The sequence below is a fragment of the Miniopterus schreibersii genome, assembly GCF_964146895.1.
Source record: "Miniopterus schreibersii genome assembly, chromosome: X".
NCBI lineage: Eukaryota > Metazoa > Chordata > Mammalia > Chiroptera > Miniopteridae > Miniopterus > Miniopterus schreibersii.
The window spans coordinates 77,810,568-77,831,242 of record NC_138104.1 but is presented as its reverse complement, the minus strand read 5'-3'; the positions used below and the strand labels follow the sequence as shown (position 1 = coordinate 77,831,242).

General features: G+C 40.4%; 1 pseudogene across 1 annotated transcript; it reads left to right on the top strand.

Annotated features, from left to right (window-relative positions):
* The first annotated feature begins 582 nt into the window (after positions 1–582).
* Positions 583–1,294, top strand: LOC308551030 (ubiquitin-conjugating enzyme E2 D3 pseudogene; annotated as a pseudogene). The gene is made up of 2 exons: positions 583–852; positions 1,063–1,294. The product of its transcript is annotated as a ubiquitin-conjugating enzyme E2 D3 pseudogene (transcript).
* The last annotated feature ends 19,381 nt before the right edge of the window (positions 1,295–20,675 follow it).

Here is a 20,675-nt window from a genome sequence, read left to right as displayed (position 1 = left end):
AGGAATTCTTGATTACCTCTGGAAGGAAAAGAAAAGACTACAAAACAGAAGATGTTGGAATAAACTAAAGGCTTCATTTCATTTCAATAATCTTGAAATTTACCCTTTTATTTGCCTTTCAGCTAGTTTCTGTTATCCCAGAAGCTCAATCTCCAATAGATAACATGACAATTTAATATAACATAATAATTATAAAAGTCCTATGTGAATTGATTTTAGGATTACAACTTCAAATTTTAAATGTTGATGGGTTCAACATGATTTATGCCTGGTGAAGATATTAGAAATTAGAAAGATTAGGCAGAGTTACAAGAATCAAGGAGTCGAGTAGTTCTTTCAGAGCCCACACCTTCTGGCTCTGTCATGCCTGTGAGCCCCGTAGGACTGGGGAGGCACCCAGCTTCCATGTGCAGAGAAGACTGAGGCCACAGCTTGAGGGAGACCCAGGCCCGTCTGCGCCTGTGTCTGGCAGAGCTGATGTGAGATGACAGACAATCCTTCCCTGCCGGGATAATCGAGAGTTCTGGCAGGACCTTTGAACACACAGCGAGATAGTGAGGAGTCAGGTGCAAAGGACAGACTATGACGCTGAAACGGATGAATAAAGAATTTAAGGATTTGGCCCGTGACTCTACAGCACAATGTTTTGCAGGTCCAGTTGGGGATAACAAGTTTTCCTTTTTTTAATGTTTCATTGAGAAGCCACAATCATCAGACCTAATGACAGCCCATACCAAGGCAGTGAATTTTGACAATTCATTTTCCTAGACTACCTACCCCTTCAAACCACTACGATTTCATTTACAAGAATTTATCATCCGTAAATCTATACAAACAGAAAGCAGATTAGTGGTTGTGTAAGGCTGAGGGAATTATCAGGAAATGGGGAGTGACTGATAATAGATACGGGGGTTCTTTATGGAGTAATAGAAATATTTTAAAGTTATATTATGGTGATGGTTGCATAACTCTGTAAGTATATTAAAAACTATTGGATTGTACACTTTAAATGGGTGAACTTTATGGTATGTAAATTATACCTGTCAAGCTTTAAAAAAAAAGAGAGAGAGAATTTATCATCCAAATACTAACAGTAATGGCAGCATTTGTTTCGCTGTTCTAAGATCACAATGGTCTCCTCCTTTAATTATTGCTAAAGTTATTTTATCTACTTGTTCACTATTATGTCCCCCTAGATGACCCCCTAGTGCCAGAGATTGCACAAATCTATAAAACAGACAAAGATAAGTACAACAGAATATCTCAAGAATGCGCTCAGAAGTATGCCATGTGATGCCACCTTCAAGTCAGAATAAACTGCATTAATAGCTGGAATAAACTTTAAATTACTGTTCCTTTTTTTATTTTCTTATCCAGCTGCTCCCCTATCAGAACTCATCTCTTTTAATTTAATTTTTTTGTTATTCCTCACCTGAAGATATTTTCCATTTATTTTAGCGAGAGTGGAAGGGGGGGAGGGAGGAAGGGGAACAGAGAGAGAGAGAAACATTGATGTGAGAGAGACACATAATTGGTTGCCTCCCACACACACCCTTACCAGGGTGTTATCAACCTGCGTGCCCTTGACTGGGAATCCAACACCGACCTTTCAATGTGCGGGCCAACATTCTAACCACTGAGCCACACTGGCCAGGGCTTTAATTTTTTGTCTACCTCTCTCCATTCATTCGCATGCTTATCTGAAAAGACTTAACTCCTTCCAGCTTTGGACAATCACTGCTTTTAGAAACTGTAAAGTAGTTGCAAGAGAACAGTTGCCCAAGATTCAGAATATTTTTAAAATGAAGCATGTGTATAATGCGGCCAGTCTTCACTCTAACTTGATTATGAGACTAAAACCATTCCTCACTGCTCTAACATGCTGAAGAAGTCTGAGGGAGAGGGAGATGGATGCTCAGTTGTTGCATCAAAGGAAACAGCATTATTCTAGCAGCATCCATTCTTGTTTTAGCCTTCCACTGTTAGAGATCAGAGGTTACATGATATACTTTATGCTCATAACTGAGGTGGCTGGAGAATTGGTATTGAATTTATAGCATCAGCAGAACAGAAAATGTGATGTAATGCATGTCAATAAAGGAATGACCTGTTTTTGTTCTACAGAGAATGGAAATTGGAAGTCAAACACCCTTTGTGTTCCAAAATAGGGTTTCAAACATTTTATAATTTTCATTAAAATTGTTAGGAGGCTTGGAGCTATTAGTTAATCTATCTACCAATACACTGTTTAATATAGCACTGAATAAATGATACAAGTTGTCAATGGATGAGTGATCAATTAATAGCTCTGCTAGTAACTGATTTCTTTTTCTTCAGAAAAATTGCATAAACCAAAAGAAAAAAAATCAAGGAGTCTGAGCCATGATATGGGGGACCAACTCACAGCTAATATATTTGAAGCTAAAATTTTTTGGCTAGAAAAAAATTTCTATAACTATAATTACAAACTTGGTTCCAACCTAGACTTTGTCACTTACTAATATAACCTATGATCAAGTTACTGAAAAGTAATAAAAATTAACATGTCTTGAGCTCTGAATCTGTACCGATCACTTACATACCTAATCCTTAAGCTTTATAAGAAACTTGGAGAGAGAAAAAAGAACCTTGGAGGGTATGCATTACTAAATCCCTCAATTATCAAGTACTATCAATGGTAAGACATCAATTTTATAGCAGCTTTATAGGGTGAAATAATACTTTACAAGACAAAGCAATTATAAGACACATCTCAATTTCAGACAATAAAGTAAGAAGTAAAGATAAAGGGCTCCTTAGAAGACAAAAAAAGTGGAGTATTATCCCATTTTGCTTGTGAGAACACTGATGTTTAGGGAGGTTATGCCATTTATCCATCCAAAATCGCACAGCTTATTTCTGGACATGGAGCCAGAAGTCTTATCCAAGTATGTTTGATTTCCACCCACTACACTGTACCTCCAATATCACAGTTTCTTGGTTTCCTTGTATATAAAATGTAATGAATGGTAATAGGTACCTCCCAAGATCATCATGAGAATTAAGTGGTATTTATGAAAGCAACTAACAACAAAACAATCATAAAAATACATCAAGTGAATATAAAAGAAGAAACTAAGAGGGTGAGGATTGACAAAACAGAAACCAGGAAGACTTTAAATTAAGGGGACTTCTGCCTTGAGCAGGACTTCTTTTAAATATCCTTCTGGGAAAGAGGTCAGTCCCAAGACATAAAAAAAAAAAATTCATATTATAAATTTGGGCTTCCACTGGTTGAGCTGTAGGTACCAGGTGAAAGGTTAAAGTTGGTAGTGCTAGCAATCTCAGAAGGTGAATAAAGAAAATTTGAATTTATTTTTTAAAAGGGGGAAGGGAGATGGGGATATCCAAAGGGAAGGGTTACACAACACCAAGTCAAAGGGTATTGGGTCGATGATGGCAGCTCCTAGAAGCTGATGTTTGGCAGCCCCTAGGAACTGAAATCCCATTCTTATATGTAGCCACTGGTGGGAAGCTTCTGGGCTTTGAGGGCTTGGTTGGTGGGCTTGGACAGTGGAGTTCAGTCAACAGGAATGCAAATGTGTGATCAGGTGCTTCTTGGTGTCAGTTTTAGCTCCTTATATGGTTTGATTCCTGGTGTCCAGCATTTCTTGTCCGATAAGCCTTCCTGGTCTTTGTTCTCCTGTGGTGGCGGGGAAGCTCACAAAATGGTCGTTAAGAATTATATTGCCCTCAGGAGGAAGATGGAGGCACTATGAGAGGCAGAGTGCCCCTGCTCCCAGCCACAGACTCAACTTACTCGTAAAATACTACGTAACCAGCTTGGAAAAACCAGAGAAATATACCTGAGTGGACATATTTCGAGTAGGGAGCACTGAAGAAACATCATAAAGTCTGGTAAAGGGGGAGCGTAGAAAGGGGGAGTCCCCCCTGAAGCCTGTGCTGGACTCCAAGCCCCGAGGGTTAGAGACTGCAAAGCTCCTTCACCTTGGGATTGTGGACTGGCACCCAAAAGTGGAGATCTCAAACCCCAAGTGGAGGAGAAGGGAAGGAGTGCCCCACGCAGAGGGCAGAGGGACTCAGGGGAATAGTGTGCCTGAGAGGAGGGGACAGCGCCTTCCTAGAAACAAAGCTTCTAATGGCAGCAGTGACTGGCTCAGAGTGCTGACCACAGGAAAGGCAGTCCCAAAGTGTGTGGCACCAGAATAGTAAGGGACCAGAGGTCTGCAATGAGCAGCCACATACAGGGAGGGACCGTCTGCCTTCCTATAAGGCCTTGTGTTGAGCCCAAGAAATCATTTAATCTGTGTGGTGCAGAGAAGGAAAAGAGAGCCATCCTGCCCTGAGCTCCCAGTGGGGAGATTCTGGGATTTTTGACAAGCCTTGAGGGGTGCCGTGGTGGCACGCGTGGAACAGTCCCAGCTTTATTGAGACCAGCAGTGCAGGGGAGCTGTGTGGCACTGACTTTGGGTCCCCTCCTGCTGGGTGCCTTGGCACAGGGGCAGGACCTTGCAGGCAGATTCTCTGCTTGTGTGTTACTTTGTTCGTTTTTTGAGTTTTTGATCACTGAACTGGATCGCACCTTCCTGGCTTGCCTTGGGCAGACAGACCAGTGAAAGTTGGGATTTGTGTCTGCATAGTAGAGTGATCGAGGTGAGTGCCTGGTGCCCCCAGCCAACCAGTTCTGGGAAGGGAGGGGCGGAGTACACCTACCTCTCTTGCAGCCTAGGAGCATCACCCTCAACAGGAAAGGGGCTGGATCAGCTCACTGAAGCCCCAGATATCCCCCGCATGGCACAGTTGTGAGGGAGAAGGGGGAACAGCTCACAGGAGGACATTACAAGAACATGACTCTAAGGGACTATTGTTTGGGAACTAAAGGAAAAGCTGAAAACCCCTGCTGGGGCTTGGCAGGCAAAGTGCTCACTGGAATGTTTTTTAATCGAACCCACTGAGCCCAGGCTGCTGAAATGGCCCATACAAAAAAGGCAACAGACAAGTCAATCTGAAACTGCAGCAGACCAGTGTAAGGGGAACTAAAATTAGAGGGTAGGGGAGAGACTGAGGAGCTGGCTGTGGAGCAGAGACTAACTCCCTCACAGTGAGTGCTTGACAGCGAAACCTCTAAGTAAGGGGAGTGGTATCCCAAGCTACACTAGCCATCCTGCACCCTGAAGGCTCTACAGAAGACTCTGGAGTAAGACCACGCAACTACAAGGTTGCAAAATACCTAACAAGAGGAGGTGGTCCACAGAGAACCTCAGATCAACCAACTACCTAAGAATACCAGAGCCAAACCTAGACAGCTCCTCACATTGGCTGATACACAAATACCTCCCAGGAAACTGAAATCATCACACAAAACTGTGAGCCTCAGACAACATAAGCTGCCCAGAAGAAACTCACCTGATTGACTTTCTTTCTTGACTCTTTCTTTCTTTCTTTCTTTCTTTCTTTCTTTCTTTCTTTCTTTCTTTCTTTCTTTCTTTCTTTCTTTCTTTCCTTTCTTTCTTTCCTTTCTTTCTTTTCTTTCTTTCATTTTTTTATTTTATTTTATTTTATTATTTTATTTTATTTTATTTATTTATTATTTCCCCTTAGGAAAAAGGAGGGGGGCTTTTTTGTTCTTTTTTCTTCTTTTTAAATTTTACATATTTTTTAAAATTTTAATTAATTTTTTTAAGAATTTTGCTTTGCTTAGCTTGTTTTTTATTTTGTTTCTTTATTTTGTTTTGTTTATTTGTTTTGTTTCTTTTATCTTTCCTTCTACTATCAAGATCTTGATATTCCCTGCTTAACTGCTGGGACTTTATCATTATAACCAATAGGTTTCCTGCTTTTCTCTATAGTTTCCCTCAAATCTCTTATTGGACTCCCTCCCTGCCCTGGCTTTCTCTCTCTCTCCTCTCAATACATTGGCATAACTTTTTTTCTTCTTTTCCTTCTTTTTTTTCTTTCTTTTGTTTTTTTCCCTTCTGCCTTCCTGTCTTTTTGTTTGATTGTTAGTTTCTGTTATTCTCTTTATTGTATTTTTATTTTTTCATATTCAACTATTATCCTATTCCTATTCTCTTCCTTTGCTTGCCCTTTTTTTAGAATCTTTTCTCTCCCCCTTTTATCTCCCAGGAGCTTCTCTATTTTTTACATTTTAGTTTAGTTTAGTATTTTTTTTTAAATTTTTCTCACTATAAACAATATACTTTTCTTTCTCTAGCTTCACTTTTCTTTCCTTTACCATTTTTTTTTCTTTAATGTTTGTGTTCTCCCTTCACTCTCCCAGTCCTATTTTCACTTGTGTTGTTTTCATTGTGATTATCAAGATATTTTATAAGATACCCCTTGTTTCCTGGAAATTTAGTTGTGTATTGTCCAACCTTCCCAGCACCCATACAACAGCTCACACAATGTGGTTAGGGCTGAGACACAGTTAGACAACCTGAGAGGAGAGTCCTCCCAAGAATAGGTCAACAACAATCTAGACCCAATCACAACAGAAGAGCCCAAAGAACCAACAAAGGGGACACCCACAAAAGGGACACGCCTAGAGCAAAGAGCTCAGAAGTATAAAGAAAACACAGCTCTGGGCTCCACAGGACTCACAATACAAAAATCCCTCCTCATAAGACTGAGAGACAGTAAATATATCTAATATATAGATACAAACAGTAAGAGTCACCAAAATAAGGAGACAAAGAAACCTCCAAACTAAAGAAAGGAAAAATCACCAGAAAAAGATTTTGATGAGATGGAATGAAGCAAGTTATCAGAAACAGAGTTCAGAGTAATGGTTATAAAGATGCTCAAGGAAATTAATGAGAAAAACAAGGCACTTGATAGTAAGGTCGAAGAACTTAGTGAAAACATGAAAAAAGAGATACATATCATAAATAAGAATCAGGAAGAAATAAAGAATACTATATCTGATATCAAGAATACATTAGAAGGAATTAAAAGCAGGCTCAATGAAGCAGAGGATAGAATAAATGACTTAGAATATAAGGTAGAAAAAAACGACTCAATCAGAGTAGGAAAAAGAAAAAAACACTTAAAATGTATGAGGACAGTCTAAAGGAACTTTGGGACAAAATGAAGTGAAACAACATATGCATTATAGGAGTGCCAGAGGGGGAGGAAAGAGAGCAAGGGATAGAGAAGTTGGTGGAGGAAATAATGACATATAACTTCCCTATGCTGGTGAGGAAGAAAGCCACACAAGTTGAGGAAGCACAAGGGTTCCAAATAAGAGGGACCCAAAGAGACCGACTCCAAGACACATCATAATTAAAATGACAAATGTCAAGGACAAAGAGAAAATATTAAGGGCTGCAAGAAAGAGACAAGCAGTGACCTAAAAGGGAACCGCCATAAGGTTGACATCAGATCTATCAACAGAATTTCTTCAGGCCAGGAGGGAGTGGAATAAAGTTCTCAAAGTAATGAAGAGCAAAAACATGCAACCAGGACTGCTTTATCCAGCAAGGCTATCATTTAAAATTGAAAGAGAGCCCAGCCAGGCGTGGCTCTGCAGTTGAGCATCAACCTGGGATTCAGGCGATCGGGGTTCGATTCCCAGTCAGGGCACATGCCCAGGTTGTGGGCTTGATCAATGACTCTCTCATCATTGATGTTTCTATCTCTCTCCCTTCCTCTCCTTTCCTCTCTCAGAAATCAATAAAGATATATTTTAAAAAAAAAGTGAAATAAAGAGCTTCCCAGACCAAAAAAAAAAAAAAAGGCTAAACGAGTTCAGTACCATTAAAACCAGCATTGCAAGAAATTCTAAAAGGACTGCTCTTAAAGAAAAATTAGTGAGAGAAAGATATATCAGCATAAAGGGGTAAAATGGCATTAAATAAGTATATAGTAATAGTAATCTTAAATGTAAATAGAATAAATGCTTCAATCAAAAGATGCAGAGTAGCTGAATGGATAAGAAAACAGGACCCAAATATATGCTGTCTACAAGAGACCCCCCATGGGAGCAAAAGGAAAAGAAAGCTGGAGTAGCAATTCTTATTTCTAACAAAATAGACTTCAAAATAAAGACCATAACAAGAGACAGAGATGGTCACTACATAATACTAAAGAAATCAATCCAACAGGAGGAAATAGCCCTTATATAAACATAAATGCACCCAATATAGGAACACCTAAATATATAAAACATTTCTTGGTGGACGTTAAGGGTAAGATTGACAACAACAAAATCATAGTGGGGGACTTTAACACCCCACAGTCAGCATTGGACAGAGCATCAAGACAAAATATCAACAGGGAAACAGAGACCTTAAATGACTCACTAGATCTAATGGATTTAATTCACATTTACAGAACGTTTCATCCCAAAGCAGCAGAATACACATTCTTCTCAAGTGTATATGGAACATTCTCAAAAATAGACGACATGTTAGGGCACAAAGCAAGAATCTACAAATTCAAGAAGACTGAAATCATATCAAGCATCTTCTCAGATCACAATGCCATGAAACTAGAAACCAACCATCATAAAAATGCTCAAAAATATTCAAATACATGGAGGCTAAATAGCATGTTATTAAACAATGAATGGGTTACCAATGAGATCAAGGAAGAAATCAAACACTTCTTGGAAAAAAATGAAAATGAACAGAAAACAACCCAAAATTTATGAGACACAGCAAAAGCAATCCTCAGAAGAATGTTCATAGCATTATAGGCTTATCTCAAGAAACAAGAAAAAGCTCTAATAAACCATCTAACACAACAACTAAAAGAACTAGAATGAAAACAGCAAGAAAACCCCCAAAGAAGTAGAAGGAAGGAAATAATAAAGATCAGAGCAGAAATTAAAAACATACAGACCAAAAAATAAAATACAAATATCAATGAAACCAAGAGCTGGTTCTTTGAAAAGATAAATAAGATCGATGCACCTTTAGGCAGACTCACTAAGAAACAAAGAGAGAGGACCCAAATAAATAAAATCAGAAATGAAAGAGGGGATATAACAACTGACCCAACAGAAATACAAAGGATTGTAAGAAAATACTATGAGCAACTATATGCCAACAAATTGGACAACATGGGGGAAATGGACAAATTCCTAGAAGCATACGGTCTTCCAAAGCTGAATCAGGAAGAGGCAGAAAACATGAATAGGCACATAACAACTAATGAAATTGAAGCAGTAATCAAAAAACTCCCAGCAAACAAAAGTCCTGGACCAGATAGATTTACAGGCAAGTTTTACCAAACATTCAAAGAAGAGTTAACACTTATTCTACTCAAACTATCCCAAAAAGTTCAAGAGGAGGGAAAACTCCCAAGCTCTTTTTATGAGGCCAGCATCATCCTAATCCCAAAACCAGATAAAGATACTACAAAGAAAGAAAATCACAGGCCAATATCCCTGATGAACATAGATGCTAAAATCCTCAACAAAATACTAGCAAAAGGGATCCAGCAAGACATTAAAAAGATCATACACCACAACCAAGTGGGATTTATTCTGGGGATGCAAGGCTGGTATAATATTTGCAAATCAATAAATTTGATATATCACATAAACAAAATGAAGAACAAAAATCATATGATCACATCGATAGAGGTAGAAAAAGCATTCAGCAAAATCCAGCACCCATTTCTGATAAAAGCTCTCAGCAAAGTGGGAATAGAGTGATCACACCTCAACATAATAAAGGCCATATATGACAAACCTACATCCAACATCATACTCAATAGTCAAAAACTAAAACCATTTCCCTTAAAAACAGAAACAAGACAGGGATGTCTATTTTCACCACTCCTACTCAACATAGTACTGGAAGTCCTTGAAACAGACATCACACAGGAAGAAAACATAAAAGGCCTCCAAATTGGAAAGGAGGAAGTAGACTGTCATTATTTGCAGATGGCACGATATCATACATAGAAAACCCTGAAGACTCCATCAAAGTACTACTAGATTTGATAAACAAATTAGGCAAGGTAGCTGTATAAAAAATCATCATCTCAAAACCGGTGGCATTCTTATACACCAACAATGAACTTTCAGAGAGAAAAACTAAAAGGCAATACCATTTACCATTGCAACTAAAAAAATAAGATACCTAGCAATAAACTTAACCAAGGATGTAAAAGACCTATACTCAGAAAACTACAGGACACTGAAAAAAGTAACAGAGGAAGATATAAACAAGTGGAAGAATATACCATGCTCATGGATTGGAACAATTAATATCATTAAAATGTCCATACTACCCAAAGCAATTTATAAACTCAATGCAATACCTATTAAAATACCAACAGCATATTTTGAAAATTTATATAGAACCAAAAATGACCCTGAATAGCTGCAGCCATCTTGAGAAAAAAGAACAGGGAGGGAGAAATCACTTTACTGGATATCAAACTGTTCTACAAAGTCATTGTAATGAAAACTGCCCAGTATTGGTACAACACCAGACATATAGACCAATGGAACAGAACAGAGACCGCAGAAACAGACCCAAACCATTATGGTCAGTTAATATTTGACAAAGGAGGCAAGAGGATACAATGGAGAAAAGAGAGCCTCTCCAATAAATGGTGCTGGGAAAATTTGACAGGTACATGTAAAAATTTGAAACTAGACCAACAACTTTCACCATACACAAAAATTAACTCAAAATGGGTAAAAGACTTAAATGTAAGTCATGAAACTATAAAAATCCTGGAAGAAAACATAGGCAATAAAGTCACAGGCACCTCACATAGTGGAATTTTCACTAATACATCTCCTAGGGCAAGAGAAACAAAAGAAAAAATAAACATATGGGACTAAATCAAACTAAAAAGCTTCTGCACAGCAAAAGAAAACAGCCTCAAAATACAAGAGAACCCCACAGTCTGGGAAAATATATTTGCCAAGGATATATCTGATAAGGGGCTAATTTCCAAAGTGTACAAAGAACTCATACCACTCCACAAGAGGAAGAAGAACAACCCAATTAAGAAATGGGCAAAGGACCTGAATAGACACTTCTCCAAGGAGGACATACAGATGGCTGACAGACATAGGAGAAATGTTCAAGGTCGCTAATCATCAGAGAGATGCAAATTAAAACCACAGTGAGGTATCACTTCACACCTGTAAGAATGGCTACCATCAACAAATCAACAAATGACATGTGCTGGTGAGGATGTTGAGAAAGGGGGAACCCTAGCGCATTGCTGGTTGGAATGCAGGCTGGTGCAACCACTATCTCAAACAGTATGGAGCTTCCTCAAAAAATTAAAAATGGAGCTGCCTTTTGACCCAGTGATCCCACTTCTAGGAATATATCCTAAGAATCTTGAAACACTAATCAGAAAGAATATATGCCCCCCTATGTTCATAGCAACGCAGATTACAATAGCTAAGATCTGGAAACAGCCCAAGTGCCCATCAGTAGAGGAGTGGATAAAAAAGCTGTGGGACAGTTATACCATGGAATACTATGCAGCTGTAAAGAAGAAGGATCTTGGACCATTTGGGGCAGTATGGAAGGACTTGGAGAATATTATGTTAAACAAAATAAGCCAGGCAGAGAAAGGCAAACATCACATAATCTCATTTATATGTGGAATCTAAAGAACTTAATAAACTGATGAACAGAAATGATTCAATGACATGGAAGCATGGATCAGACTGACAAATCTCAGAGGGATGGAGGAGTGCAGGTGAGAGGAGGGGGAGAGATTAACCAAAGAACTTATATGCATATATGCACCACCTAAGGACTTGGACAATGGTGTGGAAAGGGACTGGGGAGGGGGGGTGGGACGGGGTGGAATTGGTAAAAAAAAAAATTCTATTGCCTTGTAAATCCTAACACTAGGTATCATATTAAGGTTGCTCAAATAGCCCAGGACTTCCTTTGCCCAGACTCACCCAAATTCAACAACAAATTTTTTCCATTACTTGATAAGAATCGACACCTTTATTAAAATGTTTAAATATAGCTTAATGTTAAGTCAAAAAATAGGAAAAATAAAGCCTGAACTTAAGGCAGTGTATATTCTGAACACTTAGGTGTTATTTTTCTATGCCTTTACTGCTTTCATTCCTAATTCCTTTCGTCTTTTATTTTCATTCTCCACTTTAAAGAGGAAATGCTCACCTACTTAATTCCTATGCCAAAAGTCTCTCCTTAATACAAGATAAGGCCACTCAACTGACTCAGTCTTATTATGTTTTGTGATTACTTTCCTTTCCAACCTTATCCTAACTTGCCTTTATTATAGTTTTTAATGCTGTTTCCTTTGGGTCCATTTAAAGTGACTGCTATACTTTTAAAAGAAAGGGCAGAAAATAAATGTTTTCATTAGAAAAGCCATGCATTGCAGATTGCCAACCACACACTTCCCTTGTCTTTCAATACTCTGCTCACTCTCTGGCATGATGGAATTCCTAGGCCTTTCTTTATGGTGAGCATCTGTATTAGTTTCATAGGGCTACCATAACAAATGACCACAAAGTGGGTGACTTGCAACAATAGAAATGTATTCTCTCACAGTGCTGGAGGCCAGATGTCTGAAATCAGGGTGTCAGGAAGTCCATGATCTGTCTGAAGGTTCTAAGGAAGACTCTTTCCTTGCTTTTTCCAGCTTCTGGTGGCTGCCAGCAATCTTTGGCAATTCTTGGCTTGTAGATGCATCCCTCCAATCTCTGTCTTCATTATCACGTGGCTTTCCCCTACATTTTTTCTCAGTGTTTCTCCTCTTCTAATAAGGTTTCTTGTCTTTGGGTTTAGGGCCCATCCAGTTAATTCAGGATGATCTCATCTCAAGGTCCTTAATTATATCTTCAAAGACCCTGTTTCCAAATAAGATCATAGTCACAGGTATGGGGGGTAGGACTCAGACACATTTTTGGGGAGCCACGATTCAACCCACTATATCATCCAACTCAAAGAGGTATCACTTTTAATTTAATAACTCCTTAAATCTTATCAGTTTTTCCCCTTTTTTTCTTGTCTGTAATTTCTGAGTGTATATTTCTTATGTGATGGAATAAAAGAGGACATTTTAAATGAGTAATTATTAAATGTCCCCTAGTTTGCAATATTTGAACATCACTTGGGACTCTGTAAAGTTCCTTTCCCTTTATATGTCTTTAGATGCTCCCAGTGACACTATGTGACAGGTCAGATAAAAATTATTACTTTAGAGATACAGAATCTGAGGCTCAAAGGCTCATCCAGAATCTTCTGTCACCTTTTTATTATATATTGGATAACAAAAGGTGATTTTTATTTCATTTTAAATACATACAGAACATGTTCCTCTTGAGATTAATCTTGGTAGAAGTGAGAAACCCCACTAGCATTTAATCTTTAGAACTTAATTAGCTCACTCAATGTGATGGCATCTAATACATATTTGGAAACCATTTATTTTTGGTCATCTGGTCAAAACATAACCTCTGACCTCCAATAATGATAGTCTGTGAGTGATTTTCATACATATTTTTTTCTCTTTCTGAAATTGAGGATGTCTTAGTCCATTCGGGCTGCTATAACAAAATATGGTAAGACCATGGAGGTAAATAGACGGTTTCAGTCCAGTAGAAACTTCCCGATGAAAGCCCACAGAGGGCCACATTGCAAAATGCACACAAGGTGTGCTTCTCCCTTTTAGAAGGACTATGAGTGCTGAAAAGCTGGTATGAAGCAGAAAATAACAGCTATTATCTTCCCATGAACTTTAGAGAAAACAATATACAATTGTCATGAGTAGCGTAACCTTTAGACTGCTCTGGAATGCAATATCCTTTCCAAGTGGACAAACCCTTGATGGTGTTGATTTGGCTTTGTGTTTGCTTCTAATAATAAAAGGGAAATGGGAGATTTCTGGTGGCAAGTAGCCAAACCATTCATCTAAAGATTTAGTATGTGTGTATGTGTTTACTTTGAATTATATAAGTTACTCCCATTTAATCATTTATATTGACTTTAAAGAAGCAAACAGTACCTATATGAAAAGTCAAATTTATCATGCACTACATTCAGAGATTGCTTCAGAAGTCTTCCATTTCAAAGAAAACAGTGATTTTTCTAATAACAATCAAATCCAGTGTTCATGGAACAGAAGATCACAGACCAGAGATAAAATAAATAGCACCTGCTGAGTCCTTTGAGAGGTACATAAATTATGGGGGGGCGGGAAGATCTTCAGCAAGTATGATATAATGCACATCTCCATGTGCTGTCTGTTTTATCAGCCTCTCTGGCTTTCCTCTTCCTTTCTGTCTGCCCATCTGTAAGCCAAGAGGCTCCACAGACATGCTGCTGGACTGCATTTCCACAGTCTACCCATGCACAATGCCATACTCTATGGCCCTTTAAGAAGAAAAAAATGATCTTCTAAACACAAGACATTAGTTATTATCACAGCCTGCAACCAAAAGGAATTTTCTAAAATGAACATAGCATGCTGAGCAGTTGAGTTGCACTGGTTCCCTGACTCGGGAAAGGTGTCAAGCAGATTGATCACAATACTGACCCTTATAAGGGACACTGGTGGTGCCTCATCCAATCCCCTTTTCTAGGACAGTACCCGTTCCTGAGCTGCCAGGAATGGTGGTTGCTGAGAGCTCACAGCTGCCCCCACTCCAAAGAATTGCTCTTGGGCAAATAGAGCCATCTGGCAAAGGAGATTATACCTTACCCCACCACCCTCAGACAACCCAAAGCCAGTGGCTGACTGGCTGGGAAGTACAAAAGGCAGCCCCCTTTGCCTCAAGTTGTGACTAATTGCATGATGCAGTCAAGCTGCAGGGCTCCCTGTGGGATCCAGCTGAAGCTGGTCTCCAGGGAACAGTACTTTCTTTTTTCTCTTTTTTAAGATTTTTTAAAAATTGATTTTTAGAGACAGAGGAAGGGAGAGGGAGACAGAGATAGAAACATCGATGTGAGAGCGAAACATCAATCTCCCTCCTGCACTCCCCCTACCGGGGATCGAGCTCAAAACCCAGGCATGTGCCCCAACCAGAAACTGAACTGACAACCAGCAGTCTTTCAGTGCACAGGACTATGCCCAACAAACTGAGCCACACCTGCCAGGATTACCTTCTTTCTTAATTGTTTACTCTGCTCTCCCCTTCTTCCCTCACTCTCTTTCTCCTGAGAACACTCCTCCAATAAATCAGTTTCCCAACAATCCCTGATTCAGATTGTTTTTAGATTCTTGCTGAAGATGTTGCTTTATGTTGAGAGCAAGAGCAATCCTAGAGAGCAGAAATGCTGCCTCTTTGCAGCACCCCACCAGAAGGACCTGCACTCTGACGTCTGACCTCTGATCTCGGACCCAAGTGAGGTTATCCCTCTTGCTCACTCTTGTAGCCAAAGAGCCACTAAACAAACCTGCATCTACTTAACATCTTGTCATTCTATGCCCTCCCCAGTCACCATCCCAGTTCAGACTTTCATGGCTTCTCAACTAGGTAATATCATTTCTTCCTAACTGGTCTTCCTGACTTCAAGCCTGCTGGTATCTTCCTGAATAACAAATATGATCATGTTACTTTATTCCCAAATACTCTCATTTGTTACCTTCTTTCTCTCAGATTGATGATTGATGATTATTTAAATAAGTGATTTACATTTATTATCTTATCCTGTGAAGTAATACTGCAACAAAGTTATAATTATCCCCTTTGGCAGGTAAGAACATTGAGTCTCTAGAAAGGTAAGGAATTCACCCAAGGTCACTCAGTTTATAATTACAGGTTGCTCAAGCTGACTTAAAGCCTTGCTTTTAATCGCATCACTAGATTGCCTCTCACACTCAGTATTCTGGCTTTCAAAGCTCTCTGTGGATAGGACGCAAAATAGTTTTTAAAATTTATCTCCCCCATCCTGGCCAGGTGACTCAGGTGGTTGGAGCATCATCCCATACACCAAAGAAGCTGTGGGTTTGATTCTCAGGCAGGGCACATACTTAGGTTGTGGGTTCGATCACCTGTCAGGGCACAAACAGAAGGCAACTGATGAATGTTTCTCTCTCACATCTCTCTCTCCTCCTCTCTCTTTTTCTCTCTCTAAAATCAATAAAAACATATCCTTGGGTGAGGATAAAAAAAATTATCTACCCCAATTCATCATACTCCTTACCCTAGCCAAACCAGACAACTTGCCATTCCTTCAACACACTTTGAACATCCTTCTTTCCTGCTTCTGCTGTTTTATGTGGCTAGAAGGCCCTCTACCCACACATTTATCTGTCATACCCTTGTGGAAGATTGCATATTCTCTTCTACAATGTAACCTTGATCTTCCTCTCATTGAGAGGTGAGGATTGTAGCCCTTCCCCAGTTGCTCATAGTGATTCTTTCTTTACCAGTAGAATGTTGCAGAAATGATGTTGTGTTACTTCCAAGGCTAAGTTAGAAAAGTCCACACAACTTCTGCCTTAGACTACCATGCTATAGAGGCCATGTGTAGGCACACTAGTTGGCAACCCAGCTGAGCTCCCAGCTAAGTTCCCACTGAAAACCAGCATCAGTGCCAGCCCTGTGAGTGCACCATCTTGAACGTCCAGGCACTTGAGTTTTCAGATGATTGCAGACCTAGTCACATCTGATCAAAACCACATAAAAGACCTCAACCAAGAACTGCTCAGCTGAGACCTTCCTAAATTCCTGAACACAACATTTTTAGAAAACTAAAATGATTGTTTAATGCCACTATATTTGGGAGTAAATTACTATACAACCATAGTAACCACAATACCCCTACAATCTAATCTTCCAGTGCCCTCATTAAATGCCAAATCCATAGGAAGCCCCTTAGTGAGATTTAATTTCTACCTTCCCAAAACGCTCATAATAATTAGCTTTCCAAATATATTTCTTATTACAGTTGCTCTCTTATGATAGTTGTGTGTTTCCCTTTTCTCTGTAATCAGCACACCTTGAGAAAAGGAATAATTCAGTATTAATATTCATTAATCTTTATATTCTATAACTACTAATGCAGTGACTGGTACCCAAGTAGTCAATAAATATTTGTTGTTGTGAACTAAATAGAAGAGAAAAGAAATGTCTTATTCACCACCAACAGGAGAGAGTTGCAAATCTCTAGACCTATTGGAACTACAGTGTTTTGCTGCACTCCAGACCCACACAAAAGAGTAAAACTTGCCAATAAAAGAATAAAAGCTCCATTAAATAGAAGAGACAGAATAGTGTTGTATCACTTAAGAGATTGAGTTCTGCCAGCCTCAATAAGAATGTCAGCTCTTGAGAGATTCCAAGTTAGCGGTGGACTGAGTGGAAGCTACACTGACACTTTCCCAGGACCAAACTGGAATTACAACTAAAATACATAAAAAACATTCTGAATAATCAACCGCAACTGAAGACAAGCCGGCGAGCACCCTCATAACCAAGGACGAAAAATGGAAACTGCAATAGAGACTGATAAAAAGTGCAGAGGTGCAAGAGGGCTGGCTGGGCTCCCACAGGCAGCAGCTGAAGGTCCAGAGGGAGATCTCAGCAGTAGAGGTTCCCACTGAGGACTCTGGGGCATAAACCCCAGGCTGGGCTTCCCAGCCAAGAGGACCAGAACCGAGAAAGTCTGAACTGGGATGGTGACTGGGGAGGGCTGTAGGAGGGAGGGGACCGATGGAAGAAAAAAGGGGACATTTGTAATACTTTTAACAATATAGATTAATTTTTTTAAAAAAAGAAATGTCAGCTCTACCACTTCCTAGCTACATGATCTTGGTAAGCTACTTCTCATCTCAGAACTTTAGTTATTCCCCTCTATAAAATGGATCGATAGTACCCATCTCCTAGAGTTGTCCTGAGGAGAAAATGAGATAATTTCTGTAAAGCACTCAATTTGAGAGGAGGAACAAGATGGTGGTGTAGGTAACAGCTGTACCCGCCCCCTCCCACAACCACATCAAAATTACAACTAAAATACAGAACCACCATCACTCAGAGCCTCCTGAATCTGGCTGAACAGAAGCCCTACAACCAGGGAGCTGAAGAAGCACCGAGAGCGGTAGGAGGGGCGGAGACTCGGGCGGGTCGGGGCTGAATCAGAGACTCGGCCTCGGGCCCACGACCGACACCCGGTGCCGTGGTTGAAACCCGGAAGGGAATCTTAGCAGCGGAGGTTTCCCGTTGGAGGGAGGGGTCCCAGCCCCACAGCAGGCCCTCAGCCCAGGGCTCCAGGCAAGGAAGAAATGTCCCCAAAACTTCGGGCTGTGAAACCAGCGGGGACTGTGGCTGAGGGTCTCGGAGGCTGCGGGAGCCCCACACAGTTCCTCTTAAAGGGCCCGCACACGGACTCACTCAGACACACTCCCTCTGAGCCCAGCGCAGGGCAGCAGCTTGAAAGGAACCTGAGACACTCGGGGAGGAACTAACCTGCCTGAGATCCAGGCGAGGGGTGAAGGGGCAGCTTTCTCCCAGGCAGAAGGGCTGGTGAAGGTCATTGCTCCTTTGGCGAATCCTTGCCGCACACAGCCAGCAGGCAGGCACCATATTTGAATCGCCAGTACCTGACTCACACCTTTGGCCCCGCCCCCTGATTCCTGGAAGCCCCGCCCCTCCCCACCTGCAGCTCATCCAGGCCATTTCCAAGGGGCTTTTCTATGCAAGTGGCCTCTCCAGCCTCATGCTTAGGACTTTCCTAAAATCCCTCAAACAAGCAGCAGCAGGCCCCATATGGCTTGATAAGCGGCCCCAGGGCTGGCACTAGCGGCAGCCTGCATTGGCTCATAGTTTGGCCTCTCCTGGACAACGCAAAGCCCAGCACAAGTAGCAGCCAACTACGGTTTGCTGTGTAGCTCATGTTGGGTGGCCCTGAGCAAGGCACTGGCACGGGCTGACTTTGCACCTCCCGGGAGGCCCCAGAGACAGTGCACCTGGTGGTCAGACTCAACCACACTGGATTACAACCCTACCACATCCACAAGTGACACTCAAGGGGCACACTTGGTGAACACCAAAGCTCCACTGAACCAAATCCTGATCTATAAGGGTGTCTCCAGCACTGCAGCTCTTTGGCTGTAGTTGCAGCTGGTCCTTACAACTGATTGCCCTGGGGGTCAGTTCCTCCCAGGGACGCCAACAGCAACCAAGGCTCAGCTACAACAGGACAGTGCACACAGCCCACACAGGGGAGGACCTAGAAGGCCCAGCTCAGGTGACTGGGGAGGCTGAGCCACTGGACACTACAGGACACCTACTACACAAAGCCATTCTACCAATTCCAGGAGACATAGCAGTTCTACCTAATACATAGAAACGAACAGGAAGCAGCCAAAATGTGGAGGCAAAGAAACATGTCACAAAGGAAGGAACAGAAGAAATCTCTAGAAGAGGAATTAAATGAAATAGATCCAAGCAAGCTAACAGATAGAGAGTTCAGAATAATGGTTATAAGGATGTTTAAGCAGACTGTTAGGGAAATAACTGAGAAAATCGATAACATAATAAAGTACCAATTTGAAATGAAGGCTACAGGAACTGAAATGAAGAATAATTTACAGGGAACCAACAGTAGAGTAGAGGATGCTGAGAATCAAATTAGCAATTTGGAACATGAGGAAATAAAAAACACCCAACCAGAAGAGCAAAAGGAAAAAAGAATCCAGAAATATGAAAATAGTATAAGGAGCCTCTGGGACAATTTCAAGAGGCCCAAAATTTGTATTATTGGGGTGCCAGAAGGGGAAGAAAGAAACCAAGAAATTGAAAACCTATTTGAAAAAATAATTACAGAAAACTTCCCCTACCTGGGGAAAGAAATTGACTTACAAGTCCAGGAAGCACAGAGGGTCCCAAAGAAGAGGGACCTAAAGAGGCCCACAGCAAGACATATCATAATTAAAATATCAAAGGTTAAAGACAAAGAGAGAATCTTAAAAGCAGCAAGAGAAAAGCAATTAGTTACCTACAAGGGAGCACCCATACAACTGTCAGCTGATTTCTCAACAGAAACTTTGTAGGCCAGAAGAGAGTGGCAAGAAATATTCAAAGTGATGAAAAAGAAGGAACTACAACCAAGATTGCTCTACCCAGCAAAGCTATCATTTAGAATTGAAGGTCAGATAAAGAGCTTCTCAGACAAGGAAAAGCTAAAGGAGTTCATCACCACCAGACCAGCACTACAGGAAAAGTTGAAGGGTCTTCTTTAAGAAGAAGCTAATGAACAAAAGAATCTGATGAATTAAATAGATCCAGGGACATTGATGCATGCAACAGACGATCATATTTCAGAGGAAAGAGGGAAGGGCGTGGAGGGTGGGAAGAGATTAACCAAAGAAGTTATATGTATAACCCATCGACACAGTTAATAACAGGGTGAAGGCCTGAGGAAGGGGTGGGAGGGAAGTGGAGGGGATCAATTGGGGGGGAAATGGGATACCTGTAACACGCTCAACAATAAAGATAAATTTAAAAAGTAAAAAAATAATAATAATAATAAATAAATAAAGTTTTATCGATACACAGCTGTGTCCATTCAGTTAAAAAAAAAAAAAAAGCACTCAATTTGAAACTTCAACAACAACCCTTCAATAAATGGTAGCTATTCATATGATAGGTTGTAAGTGTACATTAAAATCCTTGGACAACATCAATTTCGCAGTTTCATTCTTTTCTACACAATGATTTGTCACACAAATCAGTAAAAGCTACTGTGAGACTCTCTTTAAATATA